Raw genomic sequence first — 23,910 nt, forward strand, 5'->3', positions numbered from 1 at the left:
GGGTTACTTTATGATAGGACATTCAAGCCGAAACAAAAATCATTTATCTTCAGGAAAAGAGAGGTTTTCTGGCTTGAGTTATTTTTGAAAGTATGTACACACATAAAAGCAACCTATTACCTATTGAAAATAAATTAAATTTCTTTTGCTCTTTCTCTTCTTGATTGGATGATTTCCTTTAGCATATCACTATTGCCAAACATATTTACTTTCAGGAATAATAGGAAGGCAGCATAAGTATGAATTTCCATTGTGGGGGTGGAATTAAATATACCTAAATAATTGAGGCAACAAAGAAAGTATATTACAAACTTATTTCCAAAAGTTATCTGTGGTTAGTGATGACTTTACAACAATGAATGAAAATTAGCTTCCCCCCCACCTGATGTCCTTCCTCCTTTGGATATGGATTTGGATTCCCACCCTCTCATAAAGCTTTAGTATGGCTCAGCAAGGCAATTCCTACTCTTTGTGTTTGTTAAGGAAAAAGCATCTAGCATCCAAATGGCAAGGTTTCAGTAGACCAGTTCCAGATGTTACCAACCTCAGAACACTGAGACCAGGCAGCAAATGCTATTAGATAATCAACATTCCTTCACCCAACTGACAGGAGAATGCAAAGACATTATTCATTCAGTATCCGTTCCTTGAGTTACATGGAGCAGCTCCTGGAGCAACAGAAGTCCCTTCACCTCTGCTCTGTAAGGAAAGAGGAAAAAATAAATTGCTCCCCTTTATGTTTTCGGTACATACTGTATGTGTCTGGCCAACACTGGAGGTGTGAATATGAGGGTAAGGTTGCATGGCCTTCAAGACATCATTCCTCTCGCATACAAATTTATACCGAATACTGTAATAATGCCACGAGCCTCTCATTTTCCAGCCAGGCACTTTTTCTACAGGCTGCATCCATGATCGTAGGATGTAATATACAATCTCTACACATGTGGATGGGGTAGGTGGGGAAGGTGATACCTCATTTAAGCCCACAGGGTGGGAGATAGTGAGAGACAAGAGTTTCCGACATGCTACTTAGGTAAGCAAAAAAATATAAAAAAAAGAAAAGACAAAATCAAGTAGGACAACTGAACCTGACTAGAAGAATCAAGATTGGATTTATTGAAGAGCCTGCCTATGAAATCTACTAAAGAGCTTTAAGTTCAAGCAGCTAGAGACAGAGTGATGCAAGAGCTCCCTTGAATGGGAAAATCCTACTCCTAACTTTCTAGAACCGCAGCATCACAAATTTGAGCTGCACTGCCAGAAAAAAAAAAATCTTGGCTGTTGTGGGAACATGGCACTGACACATCACAGCTGCATCAGTGCAAATATGTGTGGATGGGCCCATAACAAAAAGGTACCAGCTAGTTCTCAATGTTAAAAGGATCAGGCAACAATCAATAGGGTAGCTTTCCTCATTCTGGTGCCTTCCAGATGTGTTACCTCCAATTTTAATGGTCTGGATGTTCAATTATAAGAAAGCATCATATGGGGAAAAAAACTTCACTTAGACTTCTAATAAGCTTACTATGTCCTAAAATAAATATTTGTGCTAGGTACCAATATGTTTATAGAATAGCCAATAAAAGTTGTATTGAAGAGCTGTTTTCATGACCATGGGTTTCACTTCCAAGGCTGCAAAACGTTGCAGTTAAGTCAGCACCGTGACAGTCCAGCAGAACTCCCCACATCCAAGTTACCACAGTACAATACTAGTGTAAACAGACAAAACTCTGATCATATGGCACAAGTAAGGTTTTTGTGGTCTGGCCAGCAATGAAGTGCAACAGCCTGTTGTGCGCTGAGTTGCTAGCATGAAGAGCAGGAGTCAGGTGAATGTTCCCAGAACAGAAGTTCCCAGAACAGAAGGTGAAGGACAGGAGAGTGGGGTGTGTACATTTGTACATGCAGTTGCCAGCACAGAGACTGAGGCACAGAAGAACAAGTTGTTTGAGTTGGCATACTGAGTTCTTCTGAAGCTGAAGGAGAAGATGGTGAACCACGGTCAGATAGTCCGAGATCAGGGGAACATAGAAAAAGGTAATCTCTATAATAAGAATATTATTGCTTCTGCTATTATTGTTACTTCTGATATTATAGTAATTTCTGTTATTCTGTTGTTGTTTTATGTTCTAAAGGTTATTTATACTACTTTATATTGTATTTATTTTCATTTTTAAGTCCTTGCTTTCATGTTTCTTCAAACTGTAAATCACCCAGAATTGCTCTTGAGAATTGGGCAGTCATATAAACACAACACAACACAACACATCACATCACAACAAGTTGAATCGAGTCACTGCCTGGAGCAAGCAAGAGACAACCTAGATAAGGAGCACAGAGTGGAAGCTAGATGCAGAAGTTGCTTCCAGCAACTGGGGAACTAGGACATGTTGGTTTATGTATCTTTCTGGCTAGACTCATGCATCTGTACAGCCTTCACCCTAATGAGATGGGTGGTTGGTAATGAGAGTGTTAACTGTGTCAGGTCCTGGAAGTAATTATAGTCTCCTTGCGAGTAACCTGTTTCTGTACAGTGTGGTGTCTTTCCACTGAGGTTGGGATAGTCCGCCATGTGGCCTCACATTCATGTCTGCTGGGGGGCCATCTGTACTGGCAGAAGATGGTCTTCTGCACCTCAGAGGCCAGTTCTGCCATTTTGGGCATGGCAGGTTTCTGCATTCAGTGTGAGTGATGGAGTCACAATCTGCCTTAAATGACAAATTCTGCTTTCATCCTCTCTCCTGGAAATGGCTTTTATTTTGTTATCACCTCTTTACTGAAAGGCCTTACAGTGGAAAAAGATGCATTCAGGTCCTACTCAAGAATTTCCCATAAAGATTTTGGTTGGCCGCTGTGAGAACAGAGGCAACATGAGTTTTTGGTTTGTCCCCAACAGCCCTTCAAGGCAGGCAAGTTCAAGAAACAGAAGCAGCGTGGCTTCCAGGAATGTTCTTTACTATTACAGAGTAGAATATGAGAATCTTGAAAGCCTGTCAGAGCTTGTCTCTGCCAATCTTATATCAAACTTTCTCACACCTTCCACTTTCTCAAGATTGAATAGTCTCCCTTAAGGGTTCATTGCTCTCTTCCCATTCCCCCTTCCCAAGGTCAGCTTTACAATCTTTCACAACTCCAGAATTACTCTTCATAGATTCTTATTTAAAAAGTAGCCAAAGCATATTCTTCACCTATGCTGTTTAACCTGGCTTAACATTTGTATGAGAGGTATTGATAACTGCAGGTTCAAAATGGGTTCAGTGTTGATTCCCTCTTCCTTATATGCTAGAATGCCTATCCAACATCATTACTGGAGACCTTTTTTATTTGTACCTTAAGGCCTTTTCAGAGACAGCACCCAATTACAGAGTGTCCTCCCCAGAAGGGCTTACCTGGCCTTACCCTGTTTTTTAGGTGCCAGGTGAAAATGTCTTTCTACTCAATGTAATTTTTAATGATCACAAGCGTAGCTCATTCTTTATAGAAATAAGTTATCAACATTTCATAACTTCCTTATATTTTATCATTCAATTTTTCCTGGTAAGATTCAGGTACAATTTTATTTATAAGCTTACCCCAGAAACCGACTTATATCTAACAAAGCAAATTTAACCTATATGTTTTTCTTACTTCAGGTCCTCTAGTGACATATATTTATAGTTAAATGCAACAAGCCTAGATCATATGTTAGACCAGGGGGAAGGAAGAAAAGTGCTATTGATCTTAATAATTAAATTGGATTATTTTTTATGTAATTCAAGAAAAATATACTTAAGTAGTTTCATATGTAAAGAGAGAATCATGCACTTTTTATAAAACAATATGTAGTTCTCCTTATTGTTTTGAAGTTCCCAGCTTAGAATTTATCCAATTACATATCTATTGTGTGACATGCCTGGCATGAGGGATTCCATTTACAGGAAATATTTCTGAGATCACAAACACTCTAGGCTAAATGCAAACATTGGAGCAGATGGTAACTGATTCAGTAGGACTGTGCCTTGGGGTACTAGAAGGGGAAAAGTCTTGGAAAGTAAACTCTGCTGAAAAAAATAATCTTATTATTATATAAGAGAAAAAGTACAGCTTCATCTATCCAGTGAGTGGATAGGGATTGAGTTATATAACAACACATCACATGGTTCTTCTGGCCCATTTTTAGAAGGAAGAAAAAGATCAGCAGAGGAAGTAAATGAAAATAACTATCTAAATAGATGGTTAACACTTTATTCTGTTAAGGTATTATTGCAAAATTAAATCCCATAAGTTTTGTATAATTTAAATTATTATGAAGCTAGTCTGTGGAATGTGGCTTTTATGGAGGAATAGTAATGGGTGCACAAGCAAGCTATTTTTCTTATTTTTGTAGATTGTATAAATGTTCCAAAATAGAATTACTAAATTAAGAATGTACTGTACAATATCTGAGTACAGAATCAGCTTGTATACCTCCCCACGTTAACCTTCTTTTTTGTTTAATTTAAAATAGAATTTATGTAATGACTTCTTGTTGAATATTATACCAGCCACAATATGAGAAACTAAGATCATTAATATATATTTAACTGGACCTAAGATATAATGCAGATGGAGCAATTTACATCTGAGTAAAACTGTGCAGTAATACATTCATTTGCATTTGTTTCCTTTCCATCCCCCAAGCAAGAATATTCAAAGCATTTCAGATGGGTATGCTTTATTTATTACATTTTAATGATTCTTGACATAATCTAGCCATCCTTGATTTAGTGCCTCTCAGATGTTTGGGTCTAGGGTTGACAGAATACTTTAGGAAAGCATCAAGTTGGGGAAAGCCTATATATGTTTTCAGTATAATCCAGTTTAATTATCTGATGCAACTCACATGAAATGACAGTAGTAACAAAAAAGAAAAAGAAACGTAATATAATAGGCAGAACAAATAAGGTGTTAAAGGGTGCCAGGGAAGTTGAGGGATATAACCAAATAGTAATCATAAACCTATTCCTCAAAATAAATATTTTTAAATATTTTTAAGTGGTTCTCACGGATCTCAACTGGCACTTTATCTTGGAACTGAACTCCAATTCTGACCCAGGCATGCAAGGTTCTGTTCAGAAACATGTATCAGTTTTAATGAATCCTTAGGAAACAGTACAACCAAGAGTGTTAAGCTAAACCTGTAAAAATGAGTGCATCCAATTGGTCATAGTCTAACATCTATTTAAGAAATTGGCAAAATCCATTTTTCTCCAAACAACCAGAGGGAAAGGACATGGTATTACCTCCTTTTAGTGACTTGTCCAAGGAAACCTAGTAAGCTACTAGGTTAAGCAGATAATGTAGTCTTCTCCTTTATGCCTTTTCCCTGAAATTGGTATCCTTTGTTCACTGTTGTTTCATGGGAAATTCATACAACATTGTTGGTCAATCATGCGTTCTGACTCCTACATTTTCAGGCCTTATTTGCTGTAATTTTTAGCTATAAAAAACAGCAGCAACAACTTATCTGGGGTTGATGGCCAATTTTTTATAAGATCTTTTAAAGAGAACTGCTAACTGATTTAGGACTACAATATGGATAATCTGGACAAATGCTAGATGGCAACAAAATGTTAACAGTTTCTGTCTCTCTTTATTGCCATCTAGTGGTCATCTGGATTTCTGCAACCCACATATAGTATTTAAGTCCTATTTAAATTGAAATATTCCTCCTTTCAAGTTCAGTCTCTTAATTTCTTGGTCAACACAATCAGGATACTAATGTTTAAAAAAGTATAATAAATTTGGACAAAAACAGACAGAAATGGGTACAGGTAGACCTCACTTACTGACTGCCTTATGCAATGACTGTTCGAAGTTACAACAGTGCTGAAAAATAACTTTGTGACCAAAGGCGCGCATTTACGACCTTTGCAGTCTCTCTGTCACATGTTCACCATTACAATCAGTATGCATTCTTCTGTGCCTGACCCATTTTTTTTCTCCCCGCCCCCCCTTACAGAGCAGAGAGATGGCTTAAACAAGCAATCGCTTCCTGAGCTGCTTTTCTCCACAGTGCGGTGAGTTCCTAAAAAGTGTTAATTTTTTATTTATCTATTTATTTTACACCCAAAAGGCCGGAAAACAAGTTACAAATGTAACATAGGCTTGACACTGAATAAAACAATTTAACAACTAAAATATTTAATAAATATTACATGATACACCTAAAGGCCCAACTCATTGATTTGTTACTAAAAACCTTGCTTTTATAGCCATAGTTAAAAATATGACTGTTGCCGCTGTGATCTCAGGATTTTCATCTGCAAGTAAAATTTTTACATACTCAGAAGAATCCCTTCCTGGTTTAGATTTTAAAACAGGCCAGATAACTTCCTGCCAAAGATTCTTATAAAATTCACAATACAATAAAATATGATCCACTGTTTCAGGACCAGTATCATTACAGGGACAAAATCTTTGAGAGGTGGGAATTTTTTGAAATCTACCATATAGCATATTTGATGGCAATACATTTAATCTGGCTTTTGAGAAATCTATTCTGTATTTACTTATATATAAGCTATCCAAATATTTAGGGAGTTGAAAAATGTCTGTAATTAATGCCAAAAGTTACAGGCAAACATGATACTTTGGCTTTGGCCATTAATTCCTGTACTGAATTATCCCATAATCTTTGTTTGATATAATAAAATGCTGATGACATACCCCTGGAAAACAAATAATCAGGATCAATGCCAATCTGACTTATCTTCTGAATCACTTGTTTAAACCACATATCTACAAAAGGTTCATTTGGAATTTCCTGAAGCAATCCTTCCTTATTTTAAAAAACATATGTCTGTAACCAAAACTTAACAGTGCTTAAGCAGGCCTTTGTTTTCAAAGGGCATTGCCCAGAATTTGGAGAATGAAAGAATGTGGAACACAGCTTGGTACACTTAAAAGACATCTTAAAAATTTTGCCTGCAATTGTGCTATGTTATTATTGGCAAATATGATCCAGATTGGAGCTCCATATAAAATTTGTGATGCAATTTTGGCATTGAAAACATTTATTGCGGCGGGAACAAATCTTCCTCCTTTTGAGTAAAAATATCAAACCAAGGCCGTCATAGTAAATTTGGCTTTCAGAAGTATTGCCTTACAATGATGTTGCCAGGTTAGAGCACTTAGCAACTGCATCACTTAGTGAGTGAGTTGCCAGTCCCAATTGTGGTTGCTAAATGAGGACTATCTGTAATTTTATACAGGTAGCCCTTGCTTAATGGCCACAACTGGGAACTGCAACTCCATTGCTAAGTGAGACATCATGTGACTGCAATAGGCTTATGACCTCACTTCCACCATGGTCATTAAGCGAATCACCTGCAGTCATTAAGCAAGACATCACATGACCATGACTTCTGATTTTACTGCCAGTTTCTCCATTGACTCTGCTTGTTGGAAGCCAGCTGTGAAGTACACAAATAATGATAACTATTATTTAGTGACTGCAGGATGCTGGGATAGTGACTGTGGGATGCTGCAACGGTTGTAAGTGCAAGGACCAGTCATAAAGTTACTTTTTCAGTGCCATCGTAACTTTGAACAGTTGCTAAACAGGGCAGTCATTAAGTGAGCACTATTTGTAATCCTTTCCTTCTACAGTATAGGAAGTCAATCAAAGCTGACTAAATAAAAATCAAAGCTCCTTCCAGCACTGACTAGGGAAGCAATAAATGGTATGGCCAACCTGCTTTACAATATGGAATCTACTTATGAACAGACATTTTACAGGAACATCCTGACATCAGTTAATACAATGCTATATAAAATGATATGCAGAAATCTAATCCCAGTAGTTTTATTTATCTACCATGTTGTGTATGCTGTTGAATTCCACACAGCTCTGAATGGCTGCAACAAAGAACAATAAAATACAATCATAGTAATCAAAAAAACAGTTTTGCCTAGTGCCAACCAATGGGGGATAGGTCAATTCTCATTGTCCCCAAATGCTTTTCTGAAGAACAAATGCTGTTCAGGAAAATCAAAGCCTCAATTAGCACTGAAGTATTAATTTTCTGCAAGAGGTGTTTTCAGATGGGCAATTCCTAGATGCATTCAATCCTTTTCTCCTTAATAAATATTTTTGGTAATATGGAAAAAGACAGGAACATCCAAAGGTACAAAAGGAAAAGATAGTATTTGGACCCTATCCCCAAATTTCTATGAATAAGGCAGGTAATTACATAATTGTATGACAGTTGTCTCATTTGGAAACAGTTATGGTCTTACTAAGTCAGGAGTCTATGATACCAATTAATATTACATGTTTTGCCATAGATAAGTTTCCAGCTTTTAAAAAAAGCAAATAAAATGTAGCAAAAATTTGGTTGCAAAATAGAAATATCCATGAATCTGTCTTTGCCAAGAAATGGCTATATACTGATTAAATACATAATCATCTTTAACCATGTAATCCTTTGAGTATTTAGTCAAAAGAAGGACCCGCTCTATCCACTGGAGCATACTTCAAGATATCTCTGACCTTGGCCTAAAATATACATTTAAGAAATAAATGTTTCTGTAACTAATCTTATCTGAAATATAAAGTCATTGACCACCTACATGTGGAGAAACTCTTACTATCATCAGTCCAGTCCACACTGCCAATAGTTAAGGACAATAGGGTTTGGAAACAAGTAGCATCTGAAAGGCCATGGGTTCCCCCCTCTAATCTAATGTAAATTTTTTTTTTTATAAATTCAAGCTTCAAATTCTAGATATATTTGTAAATTATTTTAGCATTTCCTGCTCCAAATTCCATACATTAATATAGTTACAAATTACAGGCAGTCCCCAGGTTAAGAACAAGTTCCATTCCTAAGTCTGTCTTTAATCCAAATTTGTATGTAAAAGTTGGAACTCGTACTTATGAACGGGCTGTTACTAAAAATGGCGGACAGCATTCTCTTTTGTTGAGCCAATGAACTGCTGAAGGTGCACATGTTGTCATGAACCGCTGAAAACCATTGAAAACAGGCTATATATTAAAAACGCACGGCTTCAGTGGTTCATAAAAACATTGCACAGCTTCAGCAGTGAACTTTTTATTTTTATTTAATTTATTACTCAGCCTTATATGCCACTTCAACCACAAACCAATTCTATGTATTTTTGTAATTGATATTCTGAGATCCTTGAAAGATACAGTTTGCACACTTCCAGGGGAGTAATTCATTTTTGCAGAGCCAACAACCACAGCAGCTTAGAGAAGCTAGTAAAAGGTCTGGCTCTTTGGAACATCTCTGGACAAAGGAGATAACTGGTTCATCCACATCCTTACAGAGTCTCCCTGTGATGAGATCACATTTTAGCGATCTCTGGTTGAGCACTCTGGGAGTCATGGGAAACATCATGCACCTCGCAGTCTTCAAAAGGACACCAGATTTGCTTTCATTTCCTCTTTTAGTTACCATTAAAAACTACTTATTACTGATTTACATGGACATTAAAAACCTTCTGAAAGGCAAGCTGCTGTACACCAGGAGAATTTCCTTCTATCCTGGAAGAAAGAAGATTTAAGTAAGTTTAAAGATTAAAAAGAAAAATCTTTTGGAAGCAGCAAAAGGGAATTAAGAATGTTGACTGGTGACAGTTAATAGGCCAGATGGATTTGAAAGGATAGTTTTTTTTCTATGGACTGTTTTAAATTTTATAAAAATACAGCAGATGATTTTGGACTTAACTGTCAGAAAACCTATTCTGGGAAAATTTTGGCTCTGAAAATAAACAAAAGATAAGACTGGGCTTTAAAGGTTAACTAGAGGGAACCAGAGAGCAATTAAAGGAAAAGATACATCTTAACATAATGGAGGAACATTGTCTCAGTATAGAAGAATTTAAATCTATTTGGGAACAATGTGTTCAGGATTTATTTTTAAAATTGGATCTAACAGAGGTTATAGAAGAAAAAAAGATTCTGCTGGATAAAACAGAAGCGGAGGATGATGTAAATAAAGAGTTTAAAATGGACTTTAAAGAAACTCCAGATTATAAAAGAAATATGGAAGATCTGGAAAAAGATGTGGATCTGACAATGGATTTAAAGATGTTTGATTACAAGAGTGACATGGAGGAAGAAGTCGAAATGGATATACAAACTTTGCTGGGTGATGTTTTAATAATCAAAGGGGATATCCATCTTACAAATCAGAAGAGTGAGTTGGAGAGTTATTTTACTTTGGATCCACAGAAGGGAAATGTTAAATCTCTGAAGTTGCTTCTGAAAACAGATAGGGACAAAATGATAAGAAATTACTATGTGGGACTTTCTTTGAAGAAGCGACTGACGATCAAACCGCTTAAAAAGAGGAAAATGGTGTTCAAAGTGGACTTATTTGACCATGGTTAAATTGTATGAGTTTTGATTTTGGGTTGTTATTACTGGAATCTTTTTTCTGACCAGGACTGCAAGACGATGCAAAGATTTTTTTTATATAATATGTCTTTTATTTCTTATTTGTTAAAGAAAGTTAAGGGTTAGTATGTAAAAGGGACCTATTGGAACTAGCTTAATACATGTATGTTATTATTATTGATATTCTTTATGTTATGGGAATAATTTTTTATGTTTTACTTATCAGAGAAAGTTAGAAGTCAAAATGTAAATTAGATTTAATTGTTTAAGTTTAAAACATATGGGTTATTATTACTGGTACTCTTAATGCTTCTGCTGTGTAAGACTGATCATTGATTTTTTTTTAATAATTTGGTTATTGTTTAGTGATAAGAAATGGGAAGAATAATTTCTTTTTCTGTAATATCAGAGAAGGTGTTAAGTTATTGTAAATGCTTATACTTGTCTGGAGGGAGGGGGGAGTCACTTTCCATATATCTTTCTTTTTCTTTTTCTTTTTCTTTTTCTTTATCCTTTTCCTTTTTATCTTTCTTGTTCTCTTTCTTTTTTGTTTGTATATCCTTTCTAATTATTTATTAGCTTTTAATTATGTAAAACTCTAATAAAAATATTATGAAAGATACAGTTTGCAGATGTCATAAATAAATAACATCCAAATCTGGAAAGCATCAGGTTGGGAAACGTTCCTCTTTGCTTGTTTTCTACAAAATAAACTTTCAAAAACACTCCAGGCCTAACACCTTCTCCACCTCTACCTCTTGTGAAATTAGAATAGCAGAACCAGATCAGCTGGATTTTCCTAGAATAAGGCAACTATCATATGAGAAATAAACTGTTTGAAACTTCCATCTGTATGCTCTTTCTAAAAGAGCCTTGAATATGCAATGCCCATCAGTATGGAGGGATGCTAATATATAGATATCATTTCATAAACTACATGTTCCATTCCTCCCCGGCTAATGTGATGTGGTTATGAGAAAATCTGTCATTTCCATCTTTATGATTCATTATCAAAGCTGGTAGTTTATTTTATAGAGTATTTTTCATGATTTGCTTGTTCTATGATCTATAATTATACACAAAAACATTTAGAAAAACATCTTTAAAGTATCTGATAAGTTATCACTATAATAACAGCTACAATTTAGACTGTTATGTATACACTGGAGCTATGATACGCTGAAAAGGTTTTCATGTTTTGTGTTCTCATTGCCATATACCACTTACAATTAGAGAACATCAAAAAGAAAAAAAAAGCTATAAATTCAACAAGGGCTTTTCCCACTGCATATATCTGAGAGTTCTGATTGTATAAAGCATCCATCATCATACAGCAAGGGGGAAAGTTCCAGTGCCAAAATAAATTATGATGACAGATAAATTTAAATGATACCTCATATCTATTTAAAAAACAAAGATGAAAAGTCCCTGTTCTGTCAAGCTACCAGTATTATGTGTATGTGTATTGTGTTGATCTCAGCTGAATTTCCAGCACATTTGCTTCTGGTAAATGTGTATTTTCATTCATTACCACCTATCTATATTTGTAATGATGACAATGATAAAAACATTTTGGTTCAGGTGTGATAGAACTTAGGTAAGCAGAAATATTTCAGACAGTCATTAGCTAACCTGCTGAAAGAAGGACAGAGAATAGCTATAAAAGAAGTTGTAGATATATCATATATCTTCAAGAACAAGGGTTGGGAGCACAGAATATTTTTTGCAGACCTGATATGCTATTCAAGAATGCCTAGGAAAACAGCAAAATATTCCGGACAAGGGTAGAAAACTTAATATCCCTCAAATGTTCTGGAACATATTTTTCATAATCCCTTCCTGGTGACTTTCTTGCTGGAAATTTTGAGAATTGTATTCAGAACGTACTTAGAAGGCACCATATTGGAAAAGTATACATTAGAGTATGACATGGTCAGGTCAGGGTTAAATATAGTTTATGAGCATAAGTCAAGCCAATTAACCATATTTCACTATGACTTGTTAAATAAACCACAAGCCGAGGGTAGACAACTTGTGATATACCAAGGGTTGCTAAACTACAAGTCCTGCTGATAAGAGGCAAGGCCAATTATCCGTAGGGGATACTGGAAGAAGTAGTTCAACAATATCTGGATGCCACAAGTTGTCTACACCTGCACTAAGCCATAACCTGTGGTTAACAAACCACAATGGCTGAATTCATACAAACTAAGCTCAAACCAGAGCACGGTTTAGTGTAATGTGTGAACCTAGCCTAATCCAACTGCTCCTCATGGCTGCCAGAAAAAAGGAAAAAGAAGAACGTGAGGCTGAGGTTTGCCCAAGTTTGTTCTTCTGTGATAAACTAGGTACTAAATAGTCTGATTTTTTTAAAGAAATGAACAAGGATGATACTGATTTGATACACACACACACACACACATATACCAACTTTTATCCAGAACTGCAGGTGGCCTGTATGTGGGTCTTCCTTTATTTTATCCCCAAACCATACAGTAGGGTACTTTGGGTTGAGAGTGATTAGCCCAAAGTCACTTACTGAGTTTCTATGAGTGAGGGTAGACAAGAACCTATGCCTTCCCATTCCTAGCCTAAACCTTAATCACTACATCACAGTATATGTTGATTCTAGAGCTTTCACCAAGTTAAGAAACCACAGCCCTATTTTTCTTGTAAAGTAGGCAATGAAGGAAAACTAATTTTTTTAACCTGTCATTTCTGTATCCATGAACATGCACAATGCATAAGGTCATATTGCACTTTGTATACTTAATTTTCCTTGCTTTTTTCCCCATCTCCTTTGGCCATAGCAAATGCAAAGAGCATAACTCCCTGCAGCATCTCCAACAGTCAAGCTATACTCACAATTACAACTGCACATCTCTCCCTGTCTTAGAAGGATAAGGAATAAGGCAAGACCAATGTTTCCTTATGCCTAGCTATTTTCCATTCCACAACAGGAAGATAACAATCAATCTAACTGCTTCTTTGAAGATCAGCCACCCTTTATCCTGAAGCAAATAAATTAGATAGCCACTTCCCTACTCAGGTGTCAGCCACACAATGTATTTGTGAGAGTTAAAGCTGCAGTACTAATTAACTGCAGTGTTTTTGAGGTAATGGTTTTATTTTCTCTCTTTTTTTTCCATGTATACATATTTTTTTGTTTCTCTGATAGAAAATGTTGTAGTATCAGGCTTGACAGATTCTACAAGACTGTTTCAAGGCATATATAACTGAATCGGACAAGTTATGAACTACAGATTTTAGCAAAAGTGCATTCAAGGCCACAGGCACTTTTATGACAGCCATGCTATGTACAGCTTTTGATTACTTTCCCAAACACTAAGTCCAGGTTTAATTGTAGTTTACTGAACAAACCAAAGTTGGCTAGGATTGCCCAATATACAGTAATATCATAAACCAAAAACTGGGCAAAACATTAATTTCTTCCTAATAAAAACCAAATTGTCAAACTGCTTTAAATGCTTGAAAAATCACAGAATTTCTACTATAATTGGAATTCCGCACATGGAAGAACATCAAAGGTGCCATATAATAACTTTCAAGTTGGACCCACAGTGGTTCATATTCAATATCATCTTCATTCCAGTACCTTATTGAATTTAACAAATATGCCCAATGGTACACTTTAAAATCAGAAACATTAAAATTATCAAATCAATGATCCTCAAATATCATGGCTAGAAGGATACTGATAAATCTGTATTTGGATTATCCACTCCTGGACTATAAATTTCATCAAATATAATTTCCCAAATTAGAAACAGATTTGTTCAAGTGAATCTGTCAACTATTTACAACAAAAGCAAGGATAGAAAGTGGCACTTTTTAATCCGAAGCTCACCCAAGTGAATGCGAACAATATAGAGAAAATGAAGATGGACCATTTTAAAATAGCACTATTTGGGGGGAAAAATGCTTTTCCATTCCATACACCAAAGCAATGACATTTTAGAGTTTCTGAAAATGCTCTGTCAGTGAAGAGGATTATCCCTAAGGTGATGAAGATCATCTACTAAAGTATCTTCCAGTGAACCACCTTCAGCTTATCTACAAGAAGTGAGTATCATATCTTATACCTCCCAACATGACTTTGTTACAGGGCACTATATAAAAGTACAGTGATAGGTTTTCTCACTTGCCTTCCTAGAGTTAAAGGAGGCCTAGGGAAGGCATCTGGCATGGGTTTTGCTATAGTTCTGGGACTTGGGAAGTGGCTGAAAAATGTCAAATAATCTATCTAATTTGGTCGGCAAACAGTTAAGGTTAGCTCAGAAAAAAAGTAATAGATTTGTAAAAGTTATTCATGTACTCTAGAACCAGACATTTGTTCATTATTTTAACTTAATTCTCACATAATCCTTTTTAATGTAACATGAGATAAATCAAAACAAAATAATAAGCATGGGAACAATTCATAAAAATCAGTTTTATAGTTTCACTTGTTTTTTGGAATGCAGCTGAGCACATGGTTAAAAATGAATCCTAAACAGCTCTTCTGAAATTTACTTCCTGATAGTACTTCATATTATCTGGCAATGTTACATTAATTATAGAATTGACACCTTATTCCTGAAAGTCAATGGAGCTAATGTTATCAAATTTCAATAGATTATATGTTGTCTGTTAAAGCTGGAAGTATACTAAATAAAAAGAGAGATCAATTCAAATATAATGCCATTACCTCATAGTTGGAGCTGTTGGCAAAATAAAACTTTTTTTCCTTAACATTGTCCAGTGAGCATTGATACTGATACCTAGACTCCTTGTTATCCATTGTGAAAGCTCATTTTCAGAGGGCATTCTTTACAATAAATGGTTGACACAGGACATGCATAGTCTTATCAGAATTTTCAAAACTTCACAAATCCTACTGCCATATAATTATAACGTCACAAAGACCCTCCTTATAAATATCAACACTGCAATATTTTCCCACTTCCTAATTCTCAATATGTGATCTTTTAGATCTGTATAACAGCTGGGATACTTCATTTTTCTAAATATCTCACTCTTTCTCTAATGACTTTAGATCAGCTTACCTGATGTCTATATTTCTTTGCATCATGAAACAGGTTAGACTATGGCAGAGTCATTTGCCAAAACAGCACCTTGGCTGGGAAGTGTTGAACCCTTTTTCAAGTTTGCAGTGTTCTGCTCTGAGTGAAAAGCCACACGTTAGCTAACTCTTTAACTGAACTTTAAATGAGAATTTTGCAAATGATAATTATCTTCAAGTGCACCATTTGACCTGCAAAAACAATCTAAGGAAACAATTCTACAGTCAGAATTACTCATCTAGGAGTAAGTAATTAAAAAAGCTTTCCTTCTGAGTAGGCATGTATATGCTTGCAATATAAAAGGCACTGTGTGATATATGGGTTGATCATAAATCTAGATACATTTATAAAATCCTAGCTGTCTAAAAATAGATTAGATTATTTTTGGGAGATATACCAGACAATTTCAGTCTCAGAAGGAAAACAGATCAGCCAAACTCATCTAACTTCTAAAAGCTAAGCAGACTGGGATTGGTGAGTACTTGGATGGGAGACCATCATGAAATTCTAGGATAAGCCTGTTGCAGAAAGGAATGTCCTGGAAAAAGGGAATGACAAATCAGTTCTGTATCACTGTCAAAAAAACTGTACAGACATGTCTGTGGAGTCGCCAGGAGTCCAGCTTGACTTGAAAAAGACTATCTTTTAAAAGTTATTATCTTGTTTCATTCCACTATCTGAGACTGCTCCTCCACTGGATATAAATAAAAATTGGTATATAGATGTTGGATTAAGAAATCCTTCTTTAGACTTTTATCAAATTTTTTGTTTGATTAAAAGACATTTGAAAACATAAATCCAAAGACTCATTTTTATATCTTGTTAGTTTTAGAGATTGGTACTTTAATTTTCATGTTTTTCCTATATTAGTATGAAAGAGACTCCAAGATAAGTGGAAGGCATCAATAGTATGAAGAAATAATTAGCTGATACATCCTTCAAGAATCCAGAACAGACAGTATGAAATGTATGTAAAAAACACTGTATCTCAGATTTCATTTGTGGTTAAATTGTTTACAGGGTCCAGAGTTTTGGCACTTCTACCACACATTATATACTATATCCTATATTTAAACATATTCTTCTATATCCTCTGGCCCCAAAAGAAAAAGTCAAGGTAGAATTGTAAAAAACACTGCCCATTTTTCAGAAAAAATACTGATACTATGAAGTATCCATAATGAGACTACTTTTCTGGAAATGCCATTCTATTTGTCCAGAATAAATTAATGATATTCTTTCGCCACTGCCAAAATGTCATGTGAAGGGGTAATACAGTGATCCTTTATTATTATTCAGATTAATTATATATGGAATCCAACATCTTAGGGTATCATCACTGATCAAATTTCCTCCTTCGGATGGTGCCATCTCCTATATGCATCCTGATATCCAGTGCAGCACAGCGAAGTTATTTCAGAAAAGCTCCCAGGAGTACTAACTGAAACATGGCATGGGAAAAAAAAAGAATTTCCAATTCCTGTAAACACTGGCAAGAACATTCTCTGTCAAATGTGGAGTAAAAAATTCCGGAGACACAAGAATTTCCCCCCTCCTCTTATTCCTCTTTTGGGACATAAAACATGCCAGTTGAAAAGAAAAAACATACCTCTTGTTTATCTAGGTTTTTTTTTCTCAAATCATCCATTAACAATAATATTCAAAAGGAAGTTTAAAAGGAGTGGGAAGGGGAGAATAATTGCTTTTAGTCAACGTCTCAGAGTGGAAAATAGCAGTCTTCATTGGCACAAATATGAACTTTTAAAGTCCGTGTTAAAAGCTCCATTAGTAGGAGTCATTCCTGCATTGTTCCAAAATGAGGTTCTTATAATGTTTAAAATCACATTTCAACAATCCCGCAGAACTGCATTCACATTTTGTACATCTACAGAAAAAGGAGTAACCTTCTTCTGCTACAGTATTATTATATATATAATTTTAGTAACTTTATGGAATCCTTGCCAGTAGTTTGAGCATTCCATCCTGCTATATTCCACATTAGGATGGATCAGCTACTTACAGATCCCTGACTTAGTTGTCATTTATTATGTTCACTCTTGCTGTTTACCAAACCAAAAGAACATGCCTCATTTATAACTTGTGCATTATTGGCATCAGTTTGATTTAACCCGTGAGCAGATTTGTTTTTATTTATTCTTTGACTACCAGTAATTTTGTATCTTCGGGTAGAATTAGCCATTGGATCTGGGCATGATGTTATTTCATCTGAGATATTTAATCTGACCACATTTGCTTGCTTATTAAATCCAAGGGACAAGTCTGGATCTCCTGCGTGCTGGAAACCATGGTGACTGGATCTTGAAAAATTAGATGCAGGTGGATGCAAGAGTCCTAGATCTCTATGGCAAGGGCCTATATTATTTGTTGTTATGACAGCACTATTATATTTTACAGATTCAAAATATTCTGTCCAATATTCTGCTAAAAGACCTGTTCAAGCAGGTCTTTCAGCACCTAAAAACATGGCATAGATCTGCCTAGACATACCTGAACATTTCTAGCTCTCTAATGGTCAAATAAAATGTGACATCATGTCTAATTTGGGACTAACTGGACATGACAAAGAAACTACATCTGCCAAAGGTCTTAGGCAACATTCTGAGATACAATTTAGTAGGAGTCATTCTCCTGTTACTCCTAATCAAGTAAACATGCCCTTCTTTACAAATCACTGATCCAGGAATAACTAAAATTAAATAAAAAAGTAATACAGTATAATATATAATGGAACACTTTCCCTATTTAAGACAGTACACTGTGTCTGTGTCTATGTCTGTCCCTATGCCATTTCTGTAGCTTCAAAATCACGCCACCAAACTTCAATAGCATAATGGTTCCACTCTCTTTTTTTGTTAAAAAAAAGCAGAAAAACAGATATGTTAAGCTGCTGTGAGATATAATGCACTCATTCTACTGGGTAATCCCACAAAGCCCTAAGAGGAGATACAAATTTATTAAAATAGTTATATCCCTGACTCTGAATTATAAACCTGTACCACAGCTGACTTTTTTCATAATCCACAATGCAAATTTAAAAAATTATAAAAACAAGAAAATACCCCCCCCCCCAGTTAATTAAGCAGTTGGGTCAGAAGAATCAGGAGAAAACTTAGTTTGCATCTCCCCCCTCCTTAAAACTTCATCTGAAAGAGAACCACCTTTACTGGTGCTTTAATACCAAGAAAGACTAAACATTTACTCATGCTTTTCCTTAGTCTAGCACATGAAATGAAAGCAGAAGTATACATGTATGTGTGGCCTCCTTAACTGGGTTTGGCTATATGATATGACCATTTATTTATTTGTCTGTCCAGCTATGTATTTAAGGACAGTCCTTCTTTCAGGGTGCCAAATTCAGCTCTATACAATCAGGAGCTTTGCCACAGCGTCCTTCTCATATTAAATGATGCCAGAAAAACTCTTAAGAAGTCCATGTAACCTAGTGAAGCATAGTCTACAGGGTGCCTGGAGCCCTTTTTGGCCCTTCAGTGTTGACTGTAAGGCTTTTCTGATGAGACTGTCCTGAGGAGATCTCAAGAGAGCAACAGCTGGATATTTGAGAGAGGAAAAGGAAACAGAAACTATGATCCCCTACTAGCTACCCTCTGAGTAAGCCAACTGAGTTCATTCATCCCACTGCCATTTAAACAGATCTCTAATAGTTTGCCCTACAACTGGTTCCCAATCAGGAAATATGAGTTATATGCATATAGATCGGGCAACTCTATCTCATGATGGAGAAAATGACCTGAACAGGGAATCTACAGAGTTTTCATTTGATGACAAGAGTACTTCAAGTTCTCAAAAAAAAAAAAAAGTTTACACACATTTCATGAGCAATGCCTTTCTCAAATAATAATACATATTTTAGATGCAAATCTTATTTCAGTTCAAAACCACCATCTGCTATTACACATCCTTGCTCCATGCCCCAAGCACCACAGAGGAAGCCATCACAAAGCCATCACACAGACAGAACAATGTACTAATCGACTGCTAAGCTAAGAAGCCTCTGTTATAGTAGACTTTTGATTATAGAACTTTGATTATTTGTATAGCCTTAAATTGATTTGGAAGTCTATTTAGAACCGAAACAAAAATAAACAATAGTATTTATTAAAATCTCAGGAAGCTATATTGAGTAAATCCTAACTTGGGTGTGCTTTTTGCTTTGTTTAAAAAAAAAAAAGTGAATCACTGGCTACTGTGAAAAATTAATGTGTGATGACAGTTTAATGGATTTAAGATTGAAAAATATGAAAGCAGCCTGAATCATTTGGATAAACTGGACTGCTATTTAGGGATGCACTGAGAAAAGCAATGTGGTCATTTAAATATTGAAGTGCTACTACACTAAATTATCCCACAGCTTGTGAACTTTAGACATACTTAGCCAAGAAATGACTAATTAGTTCATCTCAATATGAGGAATGTAACTCCACTTTTCCAGCCCCTTTGGCCTCAATGCTCCTAAGTCTTCCCTGTCCACAATCACTTGCCTTATGGCCTTTAAGCCTTTGCCAGTTAATTCTATTCCTGCCTTTCCTTAGGCTCTGCATGAGATACTTTTCAGACCTCCTCACCCCATCCCTCAATTACTTAGCAAGTGCATGAACAACAATGTTTATATTCTATTGTCTCCTACTCAATCTGATCCCAATTAGCTTTTTTCTATAGTGGGGATGGGCCAAAGGTACAGCAAGCACAGAAGCACAGTTTGCTGTAATTACAATTCTGTTTTAAATGTAGTACATTTATTGATAAACCAATCCATGATAGCCCAGTGTTCCAAATGTAATACAGTAAACATATTTATTAGCAGCTCTATCTTTATCTTTACCTGGCTTCTTAAAATCAGAGCTACAAACACATCCATGACAGGAAAGGACAACTCACGTTAACTTTTTACTCGAGGTTTTCTAAATTTAATTTAATTTGAATTTCACCCTAGCAAAATACCAGAGGGAACAATACTTTTTTTTTTTTTTGGCTTGTTTGTTCTGAAATTGACTGGAAAGGATATAGCACTTGGTTTTCCATTAAGAAAAAATTAACTCACGGTTTGGAAGTCACTCCAGACCTAATCCAGAATTCTTTGAAAATAAGAGAAACAGTTCATGTTGATTTAGTAGATGGTGAGTAGGCTAATAACAACGAATTCCGTACCAGGAAAATCTATAGCTCATTGTTTCTATTACTTGTACAAGCTACCACTTCATGGTTTCTGTTTTTCATTTTCATTCAAACCAGTCTTAAATGAGAAAATAGCCTCCTCATTTTGCTGAGCCAGTGGTTGCAGCAAAACCTCTCATGGCACTTTTGAGGAGAAACAAACCTCGGTGCCATGCTTCTCCTTTGCCTGTGAATATCTACAGCCTTTTTAATTAGTTTTCCTCATGTTTAATTGAATATCCCTTCATTTTGCAAACAAGGTAGTTGTCTACATGCATAGGATCTATATTTCTTTTCTCTGAAATGTATGTCAGTTTTTCTCTGACAATCTGATTATCAGAGATAAAAAGGAGCCAACCACATATGTTGGCTTGTAAAATTATATTCCACTTTTTCCCCATGAGCTCAAGGCAGGGCACTTCCACCTCTAGCTTTCCCCCATAACAAACAATCTGTTGAGATAGGTTGGGCTGAGACTGGTCCAAAGTGACCCAGTGAGTTTCCATGGGTGAGAATGGACTTGAACCTGAGTTCTTTCTGGTCCTAGTCTAAACATCTTAACTCTAACAACAACAACAATTTATATGTATTAAATGCCCTTACCAGCACATTACACATCAATTTAAATAAATATAAACAAAAGGTGCATTATTAGCAGTTTCATCTTCTTCCCCTTAATTTCTCTTTCTGGGCAAGTTTTAAACCTGTTTAATAATAATTTCCTCAAAAATCCTGACAACTACAGTTCATTAGAGGTAAGAGACCTCTCACAGAAAGGTCTCAATATCCTCACCAAATCACAATTCCTACGACTCACTGCAGAAAACCATGTCAAATCTGACTGAAGTAAAACCTGCTCATCCTTCATCTTGAAGGATACAGTACTAATATTCTAGTCTCTGTAGTCCAATGTTAAAAATTCTGATTTCTCAATGTGGGCCATCAGTATTTAAAGCATTCTGGTCCCCTGCCTCCAACTTTTAGCTCAGCAATTTTTACCCATTTAACTGGACTATTCCTACACAACTTTTCACTATAATATTCTGCATGCAATATGTCTAGGATAATAAAAACACAGGAAGAACAGCCATAAAAGAACAGAAGGAGGAGCCATACAGGTAAGTAAAATCCTCTAGAGTTCTGAAAACAAATACTAAAACTAGTTATTAAAATAAGTTGGATAGGCTTGCTATCAGATTTCACTCCAGACAGCAATAAATCTCCACTCTCAAGAAACTCAGACCCACATTCAGTAACTAGTTGACAGCAGAAGCTTCACAGACTTGACATAGCTAGATAAATTACTTTATTATAGAAGTGAAGAAGTCATGGAAGTACAGAAGGTCTATCTAGTGCAAAATACAAAAAAGCAATCCCTGTTTTAGAGTTTAAATTCTACGCCTTTTCCTCCTGTCTTTTTGAGCCATTGGAAATTTGGCTGTTCCCTATCTAGCCTCAAGAATGTGGAATGCCTGCTCAAAATTCACAAAATGGTTCTGGCCTGAAAATCGTTGAGTCTCAGTTCACCAGCTTCAGCCTTATACCACTACCTTATTGTCTCCTTCCTCTCCCCCTTTGAACTTAAAAGTGCATACATATCTCCTTTCCCCACCTCCTGTTATGGGAGACTGGATGGTATTTTTGCCTCCCTTTTTCTACAGTATTTCTTTGTCGGTGGGAACTTAAAAAGTCTCTGCCCTTCAAAATGCTCTACCCTTTCTTTATTCCACCTGGAGATCTCAGGAGGAGGAATTTCTGCATCTTCTTTGGCTATAATTAGCAGTTTTTCTCCTTTCTGGCCTTTCTCTCCCCTTTTCCTCCTGACATCAGAAAACAGGGAGGAGGGAGTTTCCATCTCTTCTATTTCTTCATCAGGAGCATGTGAAGGGCATGTACCTCATTTGCTGCTTGTCATTATCAGCCTGTGTCTGGGTAACCATTCAAATGAATTAAATATTCTCGTCTGCTGCTCTTGCACTTAGAGACCAAAATAAGTAAAAGTTCAGATTCTTTCCCACAAAAGATTGGGTAGTAATGGGAGCAGACAAAACTGGATGCATTTTCAGTGTGCCTGGGAGCTGCAGATGAAGGGCTACAGCACTGATCTATGCCACTATGAGAAATGACCCAATAAACTTGCTATCCAGATTTGCAGATGGCTGCATACAGGGGAAAAACTGGTAGAAAGCCACCAGCAATGGAGGGCCTTTCTGATCAGCAGAGTACAGGTTCAGTTAGGTGGGGAATGAATCTCTCCTCTAGCCCCAGATGTCTCAGAGGGCAGGCAAGTGTTGGGAGATGGGTTCTGGAAGTGAAAGAAATATTCTGGTTTATCCTCACATTGTAAGTTCCTCTGAGATTTAATCTGGTAAAAATACATGCTTTCTGCATCTGTTCCAAGAGCTCAGAAATGAAGGAAAGAGGGTAGTGGTTCCTAATTCTTAGAGAGTTCTAGTTCTGTAATAATGAATGTGTAGGGAGTCAACCTTCTTAACAAAAAAGTCAAAAGTACACGTGGGGAAGAAAGAATAGTGGATAAAGCCTTCCTATAAATTCTCAGCACTAAACTCTCATAGGCAGAGTAGCCGCCTAAAGTCCAAACCCAATAGCTTTATAAATTATTCAGGAATAAATTCTGTAAATAAATAAATAGTGGCATTTTGTGGGAATCTGAGGTCCAGGAATAAGACCAATAGTTCAGTCACCAAATCAATGGGGGGGGGGGGTGGAAGTTATCAGTGCTTACTTTTTAAACACATAAGCATAGTATTATAGTACCAGACAAGGTAGGAGGGAGTTGCTGCTGCAAGGTGATGGGCAGTGGGGGTTGAGGTCCTGAAGGCTGTGCGTTTTGCACACCATGAAATCAAAGATTTTGTTATGCTGGTCCCAGTGAATATGTGGACCATAAGTATGAAACCATTCCATTCCCAAGACTGTAGTGAGGAGGCTAAAATATTTCACAGACTCCTGATGATTGCTGATGGTGAGTAGGAGAGATTTGTTGAATTCTGTGAGAGGTTCTGAGTATAACACCTGGACATAATTTAAGTTTAACAGAGGACTGAATAGGCTATGCGAGCAGAGCATATTTACATGTGATAAAGGATTCATCAAAGTTACCCATGGTGCCAGAATCTACTGTGACATACCATTATATTTCTGAGCCCATTTAGGTTTGTAAGGTAACAGGGATGACTAAATGTCAATGTATATCTCATGTTTTTGGGCTGTGGGTGCCTCAGA

General features: G+C 36.2%; 1 protein-coding gene and 1 long non-coding RNA gene across 4 annotated transcripts in view; one reads left to right on the plus strand and one right to left on the minus strand.

The window, feature by feature from the left end:
• BCL2 (BCL2 apoptosis regulator) overlaps nt 1-23,910 on the minus strand; it is a 124,342-nt gene that overhangs the window by 82,729 nt on the left and 17,703 nt on the right. The gene's annotated exons all lie outside the window — the stretch shown is intronic.
• The window catches only part of LOC112540453 (uncharacterized), a 32,636-nt gene continuing 10,536 nt past the window's right edge, over nt 1,811-23,910 (plus strand). The window contains exons 1-2 of the long non-coding RNA XR_003084544.2: nt 1,811-2,040; nt 5,984-6,041. This is a non-coding gene — a long non-coding RNA (uncharacterized LOC112540453). The remainder of the gene's footprint in view (nt 2,041-5,983; nt 6,042-23,910) is intronic.

The sequence above is a fragment of the Python bivittatus genome, unplaced genomic scaffold (genome assembly GCF_059951505.1).
Source record: "Python bivittatus isolate LINGU-HERP-01145 unplaced genomic scaffold, Pbiv_v1 ctg000840_np1212, whole genome shotgun sequence".
Lineage (NCBI taxonomy): Eukaryota > Metazoa > Chordata > Lepidosauria > Squamata > Pythonidae > Python > Python bivittatus.